We start from the raw sequence: 21886 nt of genomic DNA, 5'->3' as shown, positions 1-21886 counted from the left end.
GCTATACTGCCCTCCTTCTTACTTCCTTTCGGTAATAGCCTCGTCTTCTCACGATCTGGATCCCCCCATAGGATTTTCCTACCGTCCTACCGACCGTTTCGCTGTTCGACAATGTTGCATGCGCATTCATTGCCCACTCCCTTAACTCGGACTGCGTCGACCCGAAAGGCTTCGGGTTAACCAAGTTTATTGACGGCAGTCCTCTGGCCTTCACCGCCAAATCGTCTGCCATTTCATTTCCCCTTACTCCGTTATGGCCCGGCACCCAATCGATGCTGATTTTCCCATCCTCAGAGAAGGCGTTAATCTCATTCTTACACGGCAATACTGTTCGTGACCTTACCGTCCTGGTTGTTATCGCCCCTATAGCAATTTTACTGTCGGTAAAGATGTTCATACTCGACATCCTCGCGTTAGTACCACACCACTTCACGCATTCCGTGATCGCCTAGATCTTCGCCTGCAGGACCGTATTATGGTCAGGCAGTCTAAAAGAGATCTCAGTCCCTGGGTTCTCAATGTAAACCCCCAGGCCCACTCTGTCCTCTAGCCTACGGCCTACCTAGTGCCCAGCATCTGTGAGCCTTCTCAGTACGCTCCTGAATGTGACACTTCCAATTAAGTTTCCTCTCCAAGTTCACACCTAAGTATTTGACCTTGTCACATATCGAAATCGTCTCATTAAAGAAACGTGGTGCGTTAAATTGGCCCACCTTCGTCTTCCTCGTGAACAGGCATATTTCAGTCTGCACGTGAACAGGCATATTTCAGAGAAGGCGTTAATCTCCTTCTTACACTGCAAGGCTGTTCGTGACCTTACCGTCCTGGTTGTTATCGCCATTATGGCAATTTCAGTCTTCTCTGGGTTAACATTGAGACCTCTGGGTCTAGCCCAGTCATATGCCATATGCCAAACCCCAGAAGCCTTAGGGTAGATCTACATGATCTAGAGCAAGAGGTTCGGCGCTACAAGAGAGAACCTCTAGATCAAGCGGCATATCAAGCAGGTCTAGGTTACATTCATGCAGACGCAGAAGCAGATGCGGTAAATGGCTATCGGGTGAATGTAGTCTTTGGAAAACGACCGCCTCTCATTGCACCTGAAGAAATTGACTTAGCCCGGCAAACCAGAGTAGTTCTGGCCCAATTACGTTTCGGCAGATGCAGCCGCTTCAACACCTACAGAGCAAGGATTGATGCCGACGAGCAAGACGTATGTCCCGATTGTAACCAGGGACCGCATGATAAACGTCACCTGTTTAACAGACCGGCAAGAACCACTCGACTCAGACTCAGATCCCTGGGGACGCACCCCATGTTAATCGCAGAGTTCCTGGGACTTGACACTCCAGAATCAAGCAGACGAAAGATAGAACACAAAAAACTGCTACAACAACAACAACATTTGTAGAGATGGTAAAGTAATGACCTTAAGGCCTGTAAAGACGCCATAATATCATCATCTAAGCATGTTTGCTGATCTCTGTATACACTTCACAAAAAAACCAGTCCGTGTTAAAGTTATTTTCTCCATAAAGAAGAGTTTGCAGAAATAGGTAATACTTTACACATTCAACAGAAACTGGAATTTGTGTACATGCCCCCATTCCTCTTAAAGGCTTAAACATGGATTGTTTTTGAATGTCTAAATAAAATGTCTAAACTTTCAGCAAAATGTGGAAATTTTAAATTGGTTGCACAGTACAGGGGTTTGTATGATTAACGACACTCATACGCCACCCAGTGCAGCTTTAACCTCTATGATAAAGCCCACCACTAATCTCGTAATCACGTTTCGAACATAAAATTTTTCCAGAATTTAGCTTCCATTATGATTATTCACCTTTAAATCGAAGCTAATTTGTATATGTGAAATGGGTGACTTTGAATCGGAATGGAACAATGGCACCAATAAAACAACAACTTGATTCAATGAATCCATAGTGGAGTAGGTATACAAAGTTCGACCCGTCCTCACTTAACGTTTTTTGCTAGTGCCTTGATTTTAGTATTCATAACCTTTTTCTGTTTTTTTTCAAGTTAACAAGAATTTAGAAATTAATAAATTTTTCAATTCCCTGGTTTTGACATATTGGCTATTTCCCATGCAATCAAGCAGACCATACAATTAAGGGCGTTCCCAATATTTTGCAATATTTCGTAGCCACTTGATATTTTATGGGTTTGTTGTTGTTGTTTTCTCCTCCTCAGCACACCAAACTGACTCATAGCCGGAGCATCTCTGCATATTAGGAAGTAATTTTGGTACGTTTTCCTGATATGTTTATATAAACTTTTTTCAGCTGCCCAATAACAAAAAAAAGGGGGAAAAAACAACAAAAAAACGGGCAACAGAACATTTCAATTTTAAACTCATTGAGGAAAATTCAAACGATTACCGAAAGCAACGGAATGATACGTAAACAATAACAATGTTTGCTGGGGGTGGTGATATGGTGGCAAGAGTATTGGAAGAAAGAGAGTGAGAGAAATTGAGGGAGAGAGAGAGAGAGCTTTAAACATGTAATGGCAAATTAAGGCAAATGTTGCTGTGTGAATTCTCTTTGATTAAAATAAAATATAATAAAATAAAATAAAATAAAATAAAATAAAATAAAATAAAATAAAATAAAATAAAATAAAATAAAATAAAATTAAATTAAATAAAATAAAATAAAATGAAATAAAATAAAATAAAATAAAATAAAATAAAATAAAATAAAATAAAATAAAATAAAATAAAATAAAATAATATAAAATAAAATAAAATAAAATAAAATAAAATAAAATAAAATAAAATAAAATAAAATAAAATAAAATAAAATAAAATAAAATAAAATAAAATAAAATAAAATAAAATAAAATAAAATAAAATAAAATAAAATAAAATAAAATAAAATAAAATGAAATAAAATAAAATAAAATAATATCAAATTAAAATAAAATAAAAAATATAATATAAAATAAAATAAGATATATACAATAAAATAATTTAAAAAAATAAATTAAAATATCTTATATATAAGAAGTAAATCGTGTTTGTTTGTTTGTATTTATGCTCCGTATAGACTCAAAAACGGCTGAACCTAAAACCAAAAATTAGTTATCTAAATTTGGGGTGGCGTACTTGAGGGGACCGCCCGGCCTCCAAAATCCCCAAAAGGGATATATAGACCAATCATAACAATATGGGACTCAAATGAAAGGTATTTGCGAGAAGAATACGAATCTGGTATCCAAATGTAGGACAAAGTTTCTGGAGGTTTACTCCTTCCCCACAACAGGACATATATACTGATAATATGGCAATATGGGGCTCAAATTAAAGGTGTTTGAGTGTTGAATACGGACCAAGTATTTAAACATCCCCCAAAGAAGACAAATTTACGACCGTTGCAATATGGTGCTCAAATAAAAGGTCTTTGTAAGTAAAGCACAAATCTGATATCAATGTAGGGCTCACTTAAGAAGTATTTTAGAATATAACACGAATTTGATATATATTTTCAGGACCAAGTCATTGAGTAGGCACCTCATCCCCCAAAACACTCTCAAACGCACTTGTTTGCCGACTATGGAAAAATTTAGCTCAAATGAAGGGTATTAGGGAGTTGACCACGAATCTCATATCTACATTCGAGACTAATTGTCTAGGACTAATTTAAGGAGAGTTTAGCTCGATATTGGTAGCTGTTGTGCCTATACACCAAACCAGACAAATTTGCTGACTTTTGCAATAAGGGATTTAAATGAAAGGTATTTGAGATTAGAAAACGAATTTGATATGGGGTTCAAATGATATTTGAGGGTAGAGCACGATAATGATATATATTCAGAGCTAAGTTTTTGGGGGACCACCCCAATCCCCAAAATACTCCTAAATCGGGTATTTTTACCGACCCTGTTTATGTGGGCTTCAAATCAAAGGTATTGGGAAGTAGAGCATGAAATTGATACCCACTTTAGGGACCAAGTTTCTGAGGGTCTACCCCTTACCCAAAATACCCCACAAACAGCAATTGTATACCGACCATCGCAATATGGGGCTCAAATAAAGGTATTTAGGAGTGAAAAACGAATTTGATATCCAAATGTGGGACCATGTATTTGTGGCACCGCCGTTTTCACAAACCATCCTCCAAAGAGAACAAATTTACCTACCATAGCAATCTGTGGCTCAAATGAGAGGTATTTGAGAGTAGAATATGACTTTGATAACCAATTTTAAGGCCAATTAATGGCAATATGGGGCTTAAATAAGGTATCTGGTGAACCACGCCACCCCCGAAAACACCCCTAAATCGGATATACATATTTAACAATCATGGCAATATGGGGTTCAAATGAAAGGTATTTGGGAGTAGAGCACAAAATTCATACCCACTTTCGGGAGTCCACACTAGGGGTCCATTCCACTCCCTAAACCCATCAACCATCACCTTCGAGGCCTTCCCACTCCCAAAATCCCCATAAGAATATCAGGCTCAAATAAAGTCTTTGAAGAATGGAATACGTCTATCATCAAAACTTAAACGACCCTAAACCCTAGGAGTAAACTTTTAGAACAATAAAAGCCTTTTATTTGTCGAAAATAAATAGTAACAGGATAATTTTGTTCCCATATAGTTAAAGAAAGGGCAGCAGAGCGGGCCCGGTTCAGCAAGTATTAAATAAAATAAATTAAAAACAAGTAAAAGCGTGCTAAGTTCCGCCGGGCCGAATCTTGGGAACCCACCACCATGAATTCTGCTAAAAATGTATACAAAATAAATTTAGTTGTAGGGCATAATTTTATCCTATAAACCAAACTTTTGTCGAGCCAGTAAAAATGAAAGCTTCTATGAACCGAGCAAGGATGATCGAGATATCGGTTTACATGGGATCTATATCAGGTTATTGACTGATTTTGGCCGTACTTGGCACAGTAGTTGTTAGTCATAACAAAATACTACATGCAAAATTTCAACCAAATCGCACAAAAATTGCGCCTTGTACAGGCTCAAGAAGTCAAATCGGGCGTTCGGTTTATATGGGAGCAATATCAGGTTATGAACCGATCTAGGCCATGCACAACTGTTGGAATTTATTACAACACACTTGGGCAAACTTTCAACCCAATCGGGTAATAATTCCTCCCTCCAGAGGCCCAAGAAATTAAGTCTCGAGATCGGTTATATATCAGGGAATGAACCAATTTTAACAATATCTAACATAGTTGTTGAAAGTTAAAACAAAACACTTCCTGCTAAATTGCAGCCATATCGGATAATAATTGAGCACTCTAGCGGCTCAAGAAGTCCAGAGCCGAAATCGGTTTACATGGCAGCTTTGTAAGGCTGTAGGCCGATTTGAACCATACTTAGGACAGCTGTTGAAATTCACAATAAAACACCTCATGCAGAAGTTCAGCCAAATCGAATAAAAATTGCGCCCTCTAGTGGCTCAAGAAATCAAGATACAAGATCAGTTTATATGACAGCTATATTAGGTTATGAACCGATTTAAACCATACCTTGCACAGTTATTGGTAGACATAACGAAACAAGTCATGCAAAATTTTAGCCAAATCGGATAAGAAGTGCGTCCTCAAGAGGCTCAAGAAATCAAGATTTAGATCGGTTTATATGGTATTGACCGATGTGGCCCATTTACAATCTCAACCGACTTAGATTAATAAAAAGTATTTGTGCAAAATTTCAATCGACCTAAAATGTCAAGAATATGTTTTTATATTTTCTGTATCGTCTCGACATTCTGAGTCGAACTCGAAATCATGAAAGCGGTCAAATCCGTAATGCTAGCCGCTTGATTTTTTGCACAGATACTTCTTATTGTTGTAGGTTGTTGGGAATTGCAAACGGGCCATATCGGTTCAGATTTGGATATAGCCCTTATGTAAACCGATCCCCGCAATTTTCATCCGATGTGGCTGACATTTGTAACAAAGACTTGTGTTATGACTTTCAATATCCATGCCAAATATGATCGAAATCGGTCTATAAACAGATATAGCCCCCATATAAACTGATCCCCGGATTTGGCTTCTTGAGCTCTTAGATGCCCAAATTTTCGTCCGATTTGGCTGAAATTTGGATCCAAGACTTGAGTCTTGCCAAGTTGGATCTGAATTGGTCTATAAACAGATATAACCCCTATAAAAGACGATCCTAGGATTTGACTTTTTTAGAGCCTAGAAAGCTAAATTGTCACCTGATTTGACTGAAATTTAGTCCAAACCCCTATGTTATGACTTTTAACATCAATGCCGAGTTTTATCCGAATCGGTCAATATGGTGATATAGGCTATTGACTTCTTTAGCCCCTAGAAGTCTAAATTGTCACCTGATTTGAATGAAATTTACCCCAAAACCCTATATTATAACTTATGATATCAATGCCGAGTTTTATCCAAATCGGTCAATATGATATAGGCATCTTGAGACGAAAATAATTCAAATACAAACTCAGTTAGTAAGGTCACATTTTAAGCGGAATCTAAGGGTGTGGGTACCCAGGATTCCACCCGGACGAATATAACACGCTTTTACTTGTTTTATTTTATTATACCCACCACCATAGGATGGGGGTATACTTATTACGTCATTCTGTTTGTAACTCCTCGAAATATTCGTCTAAGATCCTAAAAACTATATGAAGTTGCAGATCAATATTTGTAGGTGCGGAATGGCTAGATTAGTATACACCCATCCTATGGTGGTAGGTATAGAAAGGTCTTTGGCTTAATAAGAAATTAGTTTTGGACATCACGTGATTGTTATACCCACCTCTGAAGGATGGGAGTATATTCATTTCGTCATTCCGTTTGCAACACATCGAAATATCCATTTCCGATATTTATCCTTGATAGTTGTAAAAATCTAAGTTGATCTAGCCATGCCCGTCCGTCTGTCCGTCCGTCCACCGGTTTAAACCACGCTACAGTCTTTAAAAATAGAGATATTGAGCTGAAACTTTGCACAGATTCTTTTTTCTGTCTATAAGCAGGTTAAGTTCGAAGATGAACTATGTCGGCCTATATCTTGATATAGCCCCCATATAGACTGATCCGCCGATTTAGGGTCTTAGGCCTGCAAAAGCCACATTTATTATCCGATTTTGCTGAATTTTGTGACAGTGATTAGTGTAAGGCCATTCGACATCCTTCTTCAATTTGGCTCCGATCGGCCCAGTTTGGATATAGCTGTCATATAGACCGATCTCTAGATTTAAGGTCTTGGGCCCATAAAAGGCGCATTTATTGTCAGATTTCGCTGAAATTTGGGACAGTGAGTTGTGTTAGGGCCATCAAAATTTTCCTTCAATATGACTCAGATCTGTTCAGATTTGGATATACCTGCCACATAGACCGACTATTCGATTTAAGGTCTTGGGCCCATAAAAGGCGTATTTATTGTCCGATTTGGCCAAAATTTGGGACAGTGAGTTCCGTCAGGCCCTTCGACATCCTTTGTTAATTTGGCCCAGATCGGTCCAGATTTGGATTAGCTGCCATACAGACCGATCCGCCGATTTAGGATCTTAGGGCTATAAAAGCCACATTTATTATCCGATTTTGCTGAAATTTGGGACAGAGAAATACTTCTTCAATTTGGCTCAGATCGGTCCAAATTTGGATATAGCTGCCATATAGACCGATCTTTCGATTTAAGGTCTTGGGCCCATAGAAGGCGTTTTTATTGTCCGATTTTGTCAAAATTTGGGACTGTGAGTTGTGTTAGGGGCATCAAAATTCTCCTTCAATATGGCCCAGATCGGTTCAGATTTGGATATAGCTGCCTATAGACCTATTTAGGGTCTTAGGCCCATAAAAGCCACATTTATTATCCGATTTTGCTGAAATTTGGGACAGTGAGTTGCGTTAGGCCCTTCGACATCCTTTGTTAATTTGGCCCAGATCGGTCCAGATTTGGATTAGCTGCCATACAGACCGATCGGCTGATTTAGGGTCTTAGGCCTATAAAAGCCACATTTAATATCCGATTTTGCTGAAATTTGGGACAGTGATTAGTATAAGGCCATTCGAAATCCTTCTTCAATTTGGCTCCAATCGGTCCAGATTTGGATATAGCTGCCATATAGACCGATCTCTCGATTTTGTTGTCCGATGTCACCGAAAATAAATGATTCAGATCGGTCTATATTTGGATATAGCTACCAAAAACCCCAAATTGAACAATGACTTGTACCTATTAGACCACTCAATGTTAGTGCCGAATTCGGTCCAAATCGGACCATATTTCGATATATTTCGGACAATGGCAAAAGGTGTAATACCCGAGGTGGTGGGTATCCAAAGTTCAGCCCAGCCGAACTTAACGCCCTTTTACTTGCTTTTTCAATGTTATGGTGAATAACATCTAGAGGTGTACCAGTGTATTATTCACCCCATTATGGTGGTGGTTATTATAATTCTTGCAAGTGGCAACACTTGTCATATAGCAGAGAAATGCACAGCGAAAGTAAACATGGGGGAACAATTAACTTGAATGAATAGAAAATGAGTCTCACTAACACACTCTATCTCTCTCTCTTTTTCTCACGCTGTTGCTTTCTCCACACACTCTTCACAGAGAGTGATGAATTTCGATTTTCGAATTGAGAAAGAGAGTGTTTGTGTTTGGTTTTGACAATGAATTCTTATTGGAAAATTCATTTGCTACGCTCCTTGAGAGAATTATTCTAACTTTTGTTTTTTTGGGAATTTCGAGATTCTCTTTAAATTTTTGTTTTTAGTTTCTTTCGAATATAAAAATGTGTGCGATCAAAAAGATCATCAGCAGCGATCTGCAGTCGTGGCCAGTTGTAGATCCATCTCAATAACTATAGGTTTTTGCTGTGTCGGTCGATCGATTGTTCGGTGGGTCCAAACATCTTCTGGCTGTTGCTTGTGTTGATCACTACTCACGAGTGTAGTGCAGTAGAGAGAGAGAGAGAGGAGTTTATGGTCTCAGCACAGCGAAATTGGTAATTGGTATTGGTCGAATGGTCGTTTAGTGGGCCAGAGCTAGTTTTCCTCTCATTTCGTTTAATAACGTAAGGCGTGCGGCACGCAGTTCCGTGGCACGGTTCGTACATTCTTAGTAGTGTTCTGTTTAGTTCAGTTCAGCTCATTTCAGATGGCTTGATTTAAACGCTTTGAGTGTGTTGGGGTGTGTGTGTGTGTGTGCGTGTTCGTTATTACTTTTGGTGAACATAAGTCATAGATTCTCAGCCCACATAGACTGTGTCAGCTGTCTGCCAGGCAGCCAGCCAGCCAGCGAGCCAAAGAAGCGATATAGCCGTTTGGAATTTTTTTTTTTTTTTAACAACGAACGAATAGACAAATCTGCTGGGATAAAAAAGTTCCGTTTTGCTGCCCTAAATGAAAAGAAAAAAAAAAATTAAATAAACAGTGTATGGAAAATTTAAAAAAATCTAAATCTTTATAGAAAAAAAAAATAAAAAAAAATATTTTATATATTTTGATTTTACACAAAAAAAACTACAAATGTAAAGAAAAATAATTGTTTTATTAATGTAAAAAAAAAAAAAATTGGTGAACCTAAAAATAAAGGCCCATATATTATGTTGGATACTACTACTGGCCGCAGCTAAAAATATAACTCGTGTGCTTGAAATCTCATAAAAAATGAAATGAAATCAGTGGACTTTGATGCAGAAAGTGAACAGAAACTAAAAATCTAGAAAAAAAGAAAATACTTCCCATATACACAACGATCCTGGAAAGTGGTTAGAAAGAAAAAAAGTGTTTAATAGCCCACAATTTACCCATATCTCTTGGCCATACCACCCACTCGGAAATGCTAAAGCAAAGATCTTCCAGACCGGGGACCCAGCTATAACGAATACAATAGCTTTTGCCAGCTATTGGCTTTATTTTCTTATTTTTTTTTATTATTTGATGGTGGCTGAAAAAAAATCCCTGTTTATCTGTGACATAATTTACTTCAAAATTTTTCGAACATTGGCAAAGAAGAAAGCAAAAAAAAAAGCAATGAAAAAAAAATTCATTTAGTTTCGTTAGATTTTCGATTTGCTTTTCTTCCTGCGTTTTGCTTCCCATCAAAAACCTCAGAGACCCCCAAAAATTTTTATTTTCACGCGTGTGTGTTTGCCTATGTGAGTGTTTGTATACACCTCTTGTACTGGTGTGATGTTGGTGTACCGTTGCTCTTGTTGCTCGAGATTTTCCGCTATAGTAGAGATATATAGACAAGAGCCAGCTAGCTAAACAAACAGCAGGCCAATTCACCCAAAATACAACAAAATTATGGGAGAGATGTGTTCTACCCAAAATGAATGAAAATGACCGAATTTAAATGAACTTTATTCGATATTCGAAATGTTTGAACATGAATATGTTGTCATATGAATAAGAGAAGGCCGAAGAAGGTTTTTACGGAAGATGAAAAAAGCAAAATGGTGTTTGGAAAAGAGGAAAATGTTATTCTGAAATAATTTATTGATAATTTAGAGTTGGCTGAAAGAGTCAAAACTTTGATTATATCTAAGTGGTTGAAGCGATTGATCCTTTTTTGGAAATGAACTCAAAAAGTTCAAAAAGTAAGGTCAAAGAAAGGGTTAAATATGGTCACTTGATACAATCATGACCTATCAGAAAAATGGTCGGACAGAGAGAAAGAGAGGGAGTGGTTTTATGTTAGTGATTTATCAGACAAGGGACCAATAATTATCATCCTTAGTGTCGAGGTGCCAGATCGACAGACAGACAAGCAGGCGGATAGACAGTCAGACACACGGACGTACATGACTAGATAGACTTTATCTATCAGAACTATCAAGAATATACAAATACACCGGTATTCCCAAAACTTAATGTAGATTTGAAATAGGTTTTTTTTGACAGATTTCCTTTATATAACTGTCAAATAAACTCATTATACTCTACACCACTACTGTGGTACAGGGTTTTATAACTTAGTGCATTTGTTTGTAACACCCAAAAGGAGGAGAGATATACCCATTGATAAGTATACCGATCGACTCAGAATCACTTTCTGATTCGATTTAGCTATGTCCGTCTGTCCGTCCGTCTGTCTGTCTGTCCGTCTGTCTGTCCGTCTGTCTGACTATCCGTCTGACCGTCTGTCTGTCCGTCTGTCCGTCTGTCCATGTTAATTTGTGTACAAACTACAGTTATTGGAAGTCGTAACATAACACCATAAACCCATGTGCAAACTGAAACTTTATTAGACGACATGGGAGTGAGATCAGAGACAACGGAGGACATGTTGAGGCTTTTGAAGAAAACGCATTTTTCTCGGGCTCGACGTGACTCACGAAGACGTTGATCGAAGGAATTTATGGTGAAGGAATCTTTGAGGAGCTTCAAACCATTTAAGTCACCTAGACCTGATGGAATATTTCGGGCGTTCATACAAAAGGAGGACGACTATGTGGCGCCTCATCTGGCCACTATTTTCACAGCGTGCCTTTGGCTTGCATGTATTCCGAAAGCCTGGCAGAAAGCAAGGGTGGTATTTACACCCCAGCCCGGCTAAGCAAGTTATGCGACACCAAAGGGCTACAGACCTATAAGCCTTGCTTCCTTTCTGCTGAAAACCATGAAACGTACTGTGGACAGTCGGTGGAGACTACCTGCACGAGGTTGTGCATAAAATAGAAGAATCCTTCGCTGCCAAAACATAAAATTGGCGGTTAGCATTGAAATCGAGTTGGTGTTTAACAATGTCTTCGACATCATTGTTGACGTTGATATATTTTCTCCATTCCTTACTTGGATGGCAAATAGATGGAGGGTTAAGTCAAAGTTAATGGCAAATTAAAAAAAAAAAAAAATCCACAAGGGATTAGAGATAAAATTTCCGTCTAGTAGCAAGTAGTGCAAGAATCAATCATAAGAGGCTTCCCTTTTATGGCTTTTAGTCTAACAGAGCCCAGAAGTCAAGAATAGACACCCATCGGCTAAAAGTCGAAAACTTTTGGTTATAGAACAAGTTTTTTGATTTTTTCTTAAAATCATGATAAATACCGGCGTGACTCTTTGGTTACACATCCATCTCATTTATGATGATGAACGTCTAGGCTCACATTCTGGCGATCACCTCAAACCAATTTTTCTGCAATGGCTATCGCTTCACAAATACTGGCTACAATTTTCAGGCCAACAGCCATATAAAACATAAACTGTATGAAGAGGTGTCGCTGAGTACCAATGACATTCCCATCCTTGATGTTCCCTTCCTTGAAGCGGCGCCAAGACTACTGCAATGTCTATGTCAGCATTTGAAACAAGGGAAGGCGGTCGAATAGTCAGAAGGAGGATATGTGAAATACAGACGGAAGATAGGGCAGATGGACGGTAGTATAGATGGACGATGGAAAGATGGATGGTAGGACAGTTGGACAGACGGAATGTAGGACAGTTGGATGGTTGGACAGATGGACGATGGAAAGATAGACGGTAGGTCAGATGAACGGTAGGATAGATGGTCGGTAGTACAAATAGACGGTAGGACAGGTGGACGGTAGGAAAGGTGGACGGTAGGACAGGTGGACGGTAGGACAGATCGACGGTAGGACATATGGACGGTAGGACAGTTCGACGGTAGGACAGTTGGACGGTAGGACGATTGAAAAAACGGACTGATAGACAGAAGGACGGATGGACAGACGATTCAATGAACAGATGAACCGATGGACAAACAGACGGACAGCTTAACGGACGGAAAAACAGCGGACCGATGAACTTAAGGACGGATGGACAGACGTACAGATGGACTGACGGACGGATAGAGAGACGAACATTGGATAATTGAAAGGGTCGCTTATCGATATTTCGAGGTAAAACAAACGGAATGACGGAATAGTCCATCATTCACACAAATTAAAGCCTGTCTTTATACCCTCCTGCGGTATGAAATATGGGTTCAATGCTATAAAGCCCCAAACGGAAAATGAAATAAAAACCCAAAAATGGCGCTTTATTTCATAATGAAATACAACCCCAAAAGTAACAAGTAAGAAGGCGTTAAGTTCGGCCGGGCCGAACTTTGGATACCCACCACCTCGGGTATATATGTGAACCACATTTCGTCAAAATACAGTGAAAAATGCATACCTTATGCCCCATAGCAGCTCTATAGATATCATCCGATTTAGACCAAATGCTTCTGCGGTCTATATGGCAGCTATATCCAAATCTGGACCGATCTGAGCCAAATTGAAGACAAATATCGAAGGGCCCAACACAAGTCATTGTCCCAAATTTCGGCGACATCGGACAATAAATGCGCTTTTTATGGGCCCAAAACCTTAAATCGAGAGATCGGTCTATATGGCAGCTATATCCAAATCTAAACCGATCAGGGCCAAATAGAAGAAAGATGTCGAAGGGCCTAAGGCAAATCACTGTCCCAAATTTCAGCAAAATCGTATAATAAATGTGGCTTTTATGGGCCTAAGACCATAAATCGGAGGATCGGTCTATATGGCAGCTATATCCAAATCTATACCGATCTGGGCCAAATTGACGAAGGATGTCGAAGGGCTAAACGCAACTCACTGTCCCAAATTTCAGCAAAATCGGATAATAAATGTGGCTTTTATCGGCCTAGACCATAAATTGGAGGATCGGTCTATATAGCAGCTATATCCAAATTTGGACCGATCTGGACCAAATTGACGAAGGATGTCGAAGGGCCTATTACAACTCACTGTCCCAAATTTCAGCAAAATCGGATAATAAATGTGGCTTTTATGGGCCTAAGACCATAAATCGGAGGATCGGTCTATATGGCAGCTATATCCAAATTTGGACCGATCTTAGCCAAATTGACGAAGGATGTCGACTGGCCTAACGCAACTCACTGTCTCAAATTTCAGCAAAATCGGATAATAAATATGACTTTTATGGGCCTAAGACCATAAATCGGAGGACCGGTCTATATGGCAGCTATATCCAAATCTGGACCGATCTGAGCCAAATTGACGAAGAATGTTGAAGGGCCTAACACAACTCACTGCGCCAAATTTCATCCAAATCGGATATAAAATGTGACTTTTATGGTCATAAGACCCTAAATCTGAGGATCGGTCTATATGGCACCTATATCCAAATTTGGACCGATCTGAGCCAAATTGACGAAGGATGTCGAAGGGCCCAACGCAACTCACTGTCCTAAATTTAAGCAAAATCGGATAATAAATGTGGCTTTTATGGGCCTAAGACCCTAAATCGGCGGATCGGTCTATATGGGGGCTATATCAAGATATAGTCCGATATAGCCCATCTTCGAACTTAACCTGCTTATGGACAAAAAAAGAATCTGTACAAAATTTCAGCTCAATAACTCAATTTTTAAAGACTGTAGCGTGATTTCAACAGACAGACGGACAGTCGGACGGACATGTCTAGATCGTCTTAGATTTTTACGCTGATCAAGAATATATATACTTTATAGGGTCGGAAATGGATATTTCGATGTGTTGCAAACGGAATGACAAAATGAATATACCCCCATCCTTCGGTGGTGGGTATAAAAAAACCAGTATTGGGTGGGCCCGGGTGCTTAAAGACTGGATAAACCATATGCTAAGGAACAGGTGAATAAATTGCGGGTCCCATGACATGAATAAAACGGGGAGCATTTTATCGCCATTTCTTTGGGTGACAACCATAAATAACCTATTACGGATGCTGAGTGAGGAGGGATTTGAACCCGTCTGCTTTGCAGATGATGCCAGCAGAAAGGCTGGCATCAAATTCTTGCGAAATCTTTAGAAAAATGTTTCGGTCCTCACAAATAATGGAGTCATTTGTGAGTTATTTAACTTTCAAAAACTGCTCTACAAAGAGATGGTGCAAAGAGGCAGGATGTTAATTTTGTCATTCCGTTTGCACCACATCGAAATATCCCCTTCCGACTCTTTAAATATTTTTGATCGTCGTAAAAATCTTAGACGATCTAGCCATGTCCGTCTGTCAGTACGTCCGTCCGTCTGTCTGTTGAAATCACGCTACAGTTTTCTAATATAGAGACATTGAGCTGAAACTTTGCACAGACTCTTTATTGTCCATAGGCAGGTTAAGTTCAAAAATGGGCTATATCGGACTTTATCTTGATATAGGCCCCATAAAGACCGATCTGCTGATTTAAGGTCTTAGGCCCATGAAAGCCACATTTACTATACGATTTTGCTGAAATTTGGGACAGTAAGTTGTGTTAGACTACTTAACATTATCTTTCAATTTGGCCCAGATCGGTCTAGATTTGGATATAGCTGCCATATGGACCGATCTCTCGATTTAAGGTTTTGGGCCCATAAAAGGCGCATTTATTGTCCGATTGCGCCGAAATTTGGGACAATGAGTTGTGTTAGACCACTCGACATTCTTTTTCAATTTGGTTCAAATCGGTCAAGATTTGGTTATAGCTGCGATATATAGCGATCTGCCGATTTAAGGTCTTCGGCCCATAAATGGTGCATTTATTGTCCGATTTCGCTGAAATTTTAGACAGTGAGTTGTGTTAAGAACTCGACAGCCTTTTTTAATTTGGCCTAGATAGGTCCAGATTTGGATATAGCTGCCATATACATCGCTCTCGATGTAAAGTCTTGGCCCCAGAAAACCCGCATTTATTATCCGATTTCGCCGAAATTTGACACAGTGACTTATGCTAGACTTTTCGACATCCTTGTCCTATATGGTTCAACTCGGATTATATTTCGATATAGCTGCTTTGGTTGAATAAATTTTGAATTTTTCAGCAGATTATGGCGAAAGATGGTTTACATATATTCGAGGTGGTGGGTATCCAAATTCGGCCTGTTCGAACATATTGTCTTTATTATTGTTTTTGTCTCTTTTTATTCAACGACCAATAATTCATTAAAGTTACCTCTTATTTCAGTGCATTTGAGCTTACTGAACTAGTTCTTGTTGTGAACTAGTTCGTTCAGTGGCACATAAGTGGTCATGTCCACCTATCACGGTGAACACCTATATTGAAATTCTGGGGTAAACATAAGAAAAATCTTTCAGCAATATTCAAAGTGCCCACTTTAATGTATTTCAGCTCAACGAACTAGTTCGTTCAGTTGCGCAGAGGTTAACATATCTACCCATGACGCTGAAAGTCTGAGTTTAAATCTTGGCGAGAACATCAGACAATTTTTCAGACGTGGTTGTACCCTCACTAATGCTAACTAAATTTGTTAAGAGGTGAACTAGTTTCTTTGGTGAACTAGTTCGTTTAGTGAAGCAAACATTAGTCCGCCTACGACTCTGCGAGTTCATTAAGCTGTTTCTCTTCTGTCGTTCACTGGACAATCAGTTATCGCTCATTTCAGTGCCTATGAGCTCACTGAACTAGTTCGTTCAGTGGCACAATTGTCATGTGTGCCTATGGCGCTATACAACTAGGTTAAAATCCAGCGGAGAATATTAAAAAAATCTTTCAGTGACATTAATTTTCGGTTCTTCTGTATTAATTGAGCATTTTAAAAGTGCGCCTTAGACCACTGGAGAATATTAAAAAAATCTTTCAGTGACATTAATTTTCGGTTCTTCTGTATTAATTGAGCATTTTAAAAGTGCGCCTTAGACCACTGGAGTATTTATTGGAGTATATTTATTTTTTTTTTTATTTTTATTATTTATTGTTTAAATTTACTTTTATTTTATTTTGTTTTATTTTAATTTATTTTAACTTATTTTATTTTATTTTATTTCATTTCATTAAATTTTTCATTTAATATTTGTTTTTAATTTTATATCAAATACTTTTAATTTATTTTTATTTGTTTTCCTGCTGTTTGTGTTATTTTATTAAAACATTCGACCTTTTTTTGCTACAAAAATTCTTTGTTGTTGTTCGCTTTCTAGTCCTCGACTCTACACCCCATAACAATGTGTCTCATTTGTACCTTAGGTTGAAAGTTGGCTCGGCTCGTAGGCAGACGGTTGTTTCAATACACAAGGCTGCTAAATTAAAAACAAAAAAAAACTTTCTATTTTTCTTTCGTTTTAACTTTTTGTTATTTTTATGTGTTTATTTTTCTTGAATAACTACACAATTTTAGATAATTTTTGTGTTCAATGTTTGCGGTGACTGACTGGCCCGAGCTATTGAAATACGCAGCAACAACAACAACAAATCACAGAAACAGAAAACTAAATTAAATCATTATTTTTGCTACTTGTTCGGTTTGTGCAAAAAAAAACGACGACAACAACAACAAAGACAACAAGCAAACTAGCATACAAAAGAAAAATGGCCAAACATGATTAATTGTTGTTGGCTTCTTCAAACCACCGACGAAAAAACATCTCCCACTACCCCATCGAATACAGAGACATTCGGCGTGCCACAGCCATCACCAAAACACCAATACATTTAGAGCATTAGAGATAATACGAGAACAGTCCTACATTCCTCCATCTTCTTCTTCTACTTCTGCTTTGACTTATTCTTTATGCTCATCAAGTGATTAAAGAAAATCCACGTTCATCATTCAAAAATCGCTTCGCTTCGTTTCGTATCGTTGTGCTTCGGCCCGTCGTCGTTTGTAAGTGACGTTACCGTGTTCAAAATTCAATATAATTTAATTAACCCCTTACGTTGTGCTTTACCCTCTGCATTGGCTAAACAGGCCAAAGTCAACAAACCCCTAATCGATCATAGAAATCATTCGACACAAATGTTTGGAGAGAACACAAAATGCAATTTGTCAAAAATTCTTTGCTCTTCTGTGGCATGTTTCTATCATTCTATGTGGCTTTTGTACTTTTCTACTACTACTACCAGCAGTTCGTACACCAAAGGCCACACTGACTCTGGCAGGGAGTTGATGGAAATCTTGCTGGAAACTTGGGTAGGTGTTGATGAAAGGCATGCAGAAACCATAGTCCCACCACTCCCAGCACCCATTCCAAGATGATTTTTGCAAATTGTTGGTGTGTACGATATTTGGTACAAGAAAATTGTTAGTATTAGAGATGATAAAGCTGATAAATTTCCAAAAAGACTTTTAAAGAAATTTTCATTGAGAATAGAGATTTTAAACGACATAAAATATAGTCGAATTTTTCCATGAAAACTAAAATTTTGGAATTTTTTTGTGAGGATATAATTTGGAGAAAATTTTTCTTTAATATAAAATTTTGAGGAAATTTTTATCAGCAAAATTAGGAAAAACAAATTGGTCTTTGGAAACAAACTTTTGAGAAAACTTTCTTGGAAATAAAATCTAAACTAAAATTTTTGAGAATAAATTTTTATCAAAAAAAAAAAAAAAAAATAAAAAAACATTACGAAAACGTTTGCGAGTGGAATGAAATTTAAAAGCTTTAAAACGAAATATTTTATATAATCAAAACTGAAATTTTTTATTAAAAATAAAATCTCAAATTATTGTTTTTATAAAAATTTTTTGTTATCGCAAGGGAGCGGGCCCTTCCCCCTACTCCAAAAAAAAAATTTTTCTTTAATATAAAATTTTGAGGAAATTTTTATCAGCAAAATTAAGAAAAACAAATTGGTCTTTGGAAACAAACTTTTGAGAAAACTTTCTTGGAAATAAAATCTAAACTAAAATTTTTGAGAATAAATTTTTATCAAAAAAAAAACATTACGAAAACGTTTGCGAGTGGAATGAAATTTGAAAGCTTTAAAACAAAATATTTTATATAATCAAAACTGAAATTTTTTATTAAAAATAAAATCTCAAATTATTGTTTTTATAAAAATTTTTTAAAATTTTTTGTTATCGCAAGGGGGCGGGCCCTTCCCCCTACTCCAAAAGCACTACAAAAATAAAAGTGGACGGATCGGGACAATATGGGATTCAAACGAAAGGTATTCGGGAGTAGATTACGAATATGGTGTGGAAGAAGCAATAGACTATATAATTTATTGATATCGGAAGGGAGCGGACCCCCCGGCACAAAAAACACCACCCAATATGTCTATCAAATGAAAGGTATCGGAGAGTAGAATACAAATATGTTATTAAGAAATGGTTTAAGTAAATGGAGGGCTATCCCAACCCGAAAACTCTCTCAAACAAACATATATGACGTACATATCAATACAGGATTCAAATGAAATGTATATTCGAGAGTAGATTACGAATATGACATAAAAAATGAGGTCTAAGCAATTGGTGGTCGTCCCAACCCCTAAAAGCTCCCAAATGGGCATATAAGACAATCATGGCTATGTGGGATTCAAATGAAAGGTATTTGGGAGTAGATTACGAGTATGACATTGAAATTTGTGTCCAAGTATATATGTGGCGCTTTAACTTCTAAAAACGCCTCAAATAGGTTAATTGACCTATTAAGACAATAAGGGACCAAGTGATAGATATTTTTGAGTGGAGTTCGACATTCTAATTTGTGTTCAAGTGGCAGAAGGAGTGTGGCGCACAATCTTCGTAGAGACATCCCGCCCCAAACGGCTGTATACAGCAGTCATGACAAAATGGGGTTCAAATGCAAGGTATGCTCATATACCTAGTGGACCACCTCGTCCCAAAACAGTCGATCAATCATAATGACCTAACAGGACACTGTATTATTTAATTAGTTTGGGCAAATCAATTAATGTTGGCCGCCATACCCCCAAACTTATGACGTTCAGCGTAGTAGAAAGAGTTGCAAACCTCAACGTTAAAGTTGCCACCATTTTTAGCTCATCTATAACACCCCTTTTTTCCTAGACAAGTCCAAGTCTGCTGGGCAACACTTTTTTGTTCAAAAGTTTTACAAGATTTTATAGTAAGAACTATAGCCACCTTACCAAATACATAGAGTGGCAAATTAGTTCTATACCACAGAAAATCGTTTAATATGCCAATTTGATTTGATTTAAAGCACGAATCTGATAACAATATTCGGAAGTGTCTATGTGGCCACTCCACCCCCGTAACACCTCCCAAATAGGACGTATTTGCTGACCATTGCAATATGGGGCTCAATTAAGAGATATTTTAGAGTAGAACACGAATCTGATAGAAAATTTCAGAGCCAAGTCACTGGGTGCCGCCCCATCCCCCAAAACACCCACAAGCCGAACATGTTTGTCGACTGTGGAAATATGTGGCTCAAATGAAAGATATTTCGGGTTACACCACGAATCGTATATCAACATTCGGGACCAACTGTCTAGGGGACGTCCCAACCTCATAACAACCCCCTACATAGGACGTTATCGTCCAAACCCGACATATTTGCTGACCTTTGCAATAAGGGGTTTAAATGAAAGGTATTTGAGATTATAAAACGAATTTAATATCCAATTTTGAGGCCAATGGCAATATGGGGTTCAAATAAAGATATTTGAGAGTAGAGCACGATGCAGATTTATTTTCGGGGCTAAGTGTTTGGGGGACCATCCCAAAACCCAAAACACAAGTAAAACATATTCACCGACCAGGTCAGGGTGGGGCTAAAATGAAAGGTAATGAGGAGTAGAGCATGAAATTTATACCCACTTTCGGGATCAATTTTCTAGGGGTCTACCCCTTCCCCAAAACAAACAGAAATTATTTACTGGCCATTGCAATATGGGGCTTAAATAAACGTATTCGCCTTCCCTTCTCAAACACCAAGAGTCCATATTTACCGACCATGCCAATATGTGGCTCAAATGAAAGGTATTTGAGATATGAAAAAGAATTTGATAACTTACTTTGGGGCCAAGTGTTGGGGGGGGGGGGAACGCCTCATCCTAAAACCAATGGCAATATGGGGCTTTAATAAACGGTTTGGTATATTAGAGTAGGGCTAAGTGTTTGGGGGACTACCTCACCTCACCGAAAAAACCGCTAAATAAGACATACGTACTTACCGTTCATGACAATATGGGACTCAAATGAAAGGCATTTGGGAGTAGAGCACGAAATTCATATCCACTTTCAGGACCACGTTTCTGGTCCTGAAATGCTTGACATTATGGGGCTCAAACACAACCGTGTTCTAGAACGATGCTGATATTATTTCTGGGTCCGCCCCCTAAACTCCCTTCAAACCGTGATAATGACAAAAAGGGGCTCAAATCTGATATCTGTTTTATAGCCAAATGTTTCAGGAACGCCTAACCTCATAAACTCCCCCTAAACCACACATATATACCGCCTATAGCAATTTGTAGCTCAAATGTGGTTTTTGGAGAAGCGTATGAATTTGGACCTTTTTTATAGTCGAGTCCGAACGGCGTGCCGCATTACGACACCTCTTTGCGAAGATTTTTTTACATGATCATATATGGCATGTTACCTCGCAAATGTCACCAGCATTAAGAGGGGATAACCACTGCTTAAATATTTCCGATGTTCTCGCCAGGATTCGAACGCTGGCGTCCAACGTCATAGGCGGACATAGGCTACAGTGGCACGAATTGGATATCTACATTCAAGGCGAAGTATCCCCTCTCTAAAAAGATGTAAGAGAGTTAAAGAAGGCCCAGCGAGGCGGACCCGGTTCGGCCAAACTTCGGATACCGACCACCTCGGGTAAATATGTAAACCGCCTTTCATCAAATTCCGGTGAAAATTGCATACCTTATGTCCCATAGCAATTATGTCAAAATATGATTCGATTTGCACCAAACTTATTAGTAGTACAAGTCATTGTGCAATTATGTGTATAACAAAATATTGGTCTTTTTAGTAGCTATATCTAAAAATAAACCGATCTGAACCATATACAAGATGGATGTCGAAAAGCCTAACATAAGTCAATATGTCAAATTTCAGTTAAATCGGATTATAAATGCGCCTTTTTTGGGGCCAAGACTTTAAATCGAGATATCGGTCTATATGGCAGCTATATGCAAATCTTGATCGATCTAGACCAAATTAAAGAAATATGTGGAGG

General features: G+C 38.2%; 1 protein-coding gene across 15 annotated transcripts in view; it reads left to right on the top strand.

The window, feature by feature from the left end:
• The window catches only part of LOC106091193 (uncharacterized), an 82675-nt gene that overhangs the window by 14930 nt on the left and 45859 nt on the right, over window positions 1-21886 (top strand). The window contains exons 1-2 of one of the 15 annotated variants that reach the window (XM_059364563.1): window positions 8789-9086; window positions 17089-17574. The exons of 9 other annotated variants lie outside the window; for them this stretch is intronic. The gene's annotated coding sequence lies outside the window, so the exon portion shown is untranslated. 5 more of the 15 variants (XM_013257639.2, XM_013257636.2, XM_013257644.2 and 2 more) reach the window with 5 other exon arrangements.

The sequence above is a fragment of the Stomoxys calcitrans genome, chromosome 3 (genome assembly GCF_963082655.1).
Source record: "Stomoxys calcitrans chromosome 3, idStoCalc2.1, whole genome shotgun sequence".
In the NCBI taxonomy this organism is placed as follows: Eukaryota; Metazoa; Arthropoda; class Insecta; order Diptera; family Muscidae; genus Stomoxys; species Stomoxys calcitrans.
This window is presented reverse-complemented; position numbering and strand designations above follow the sequence as displayed.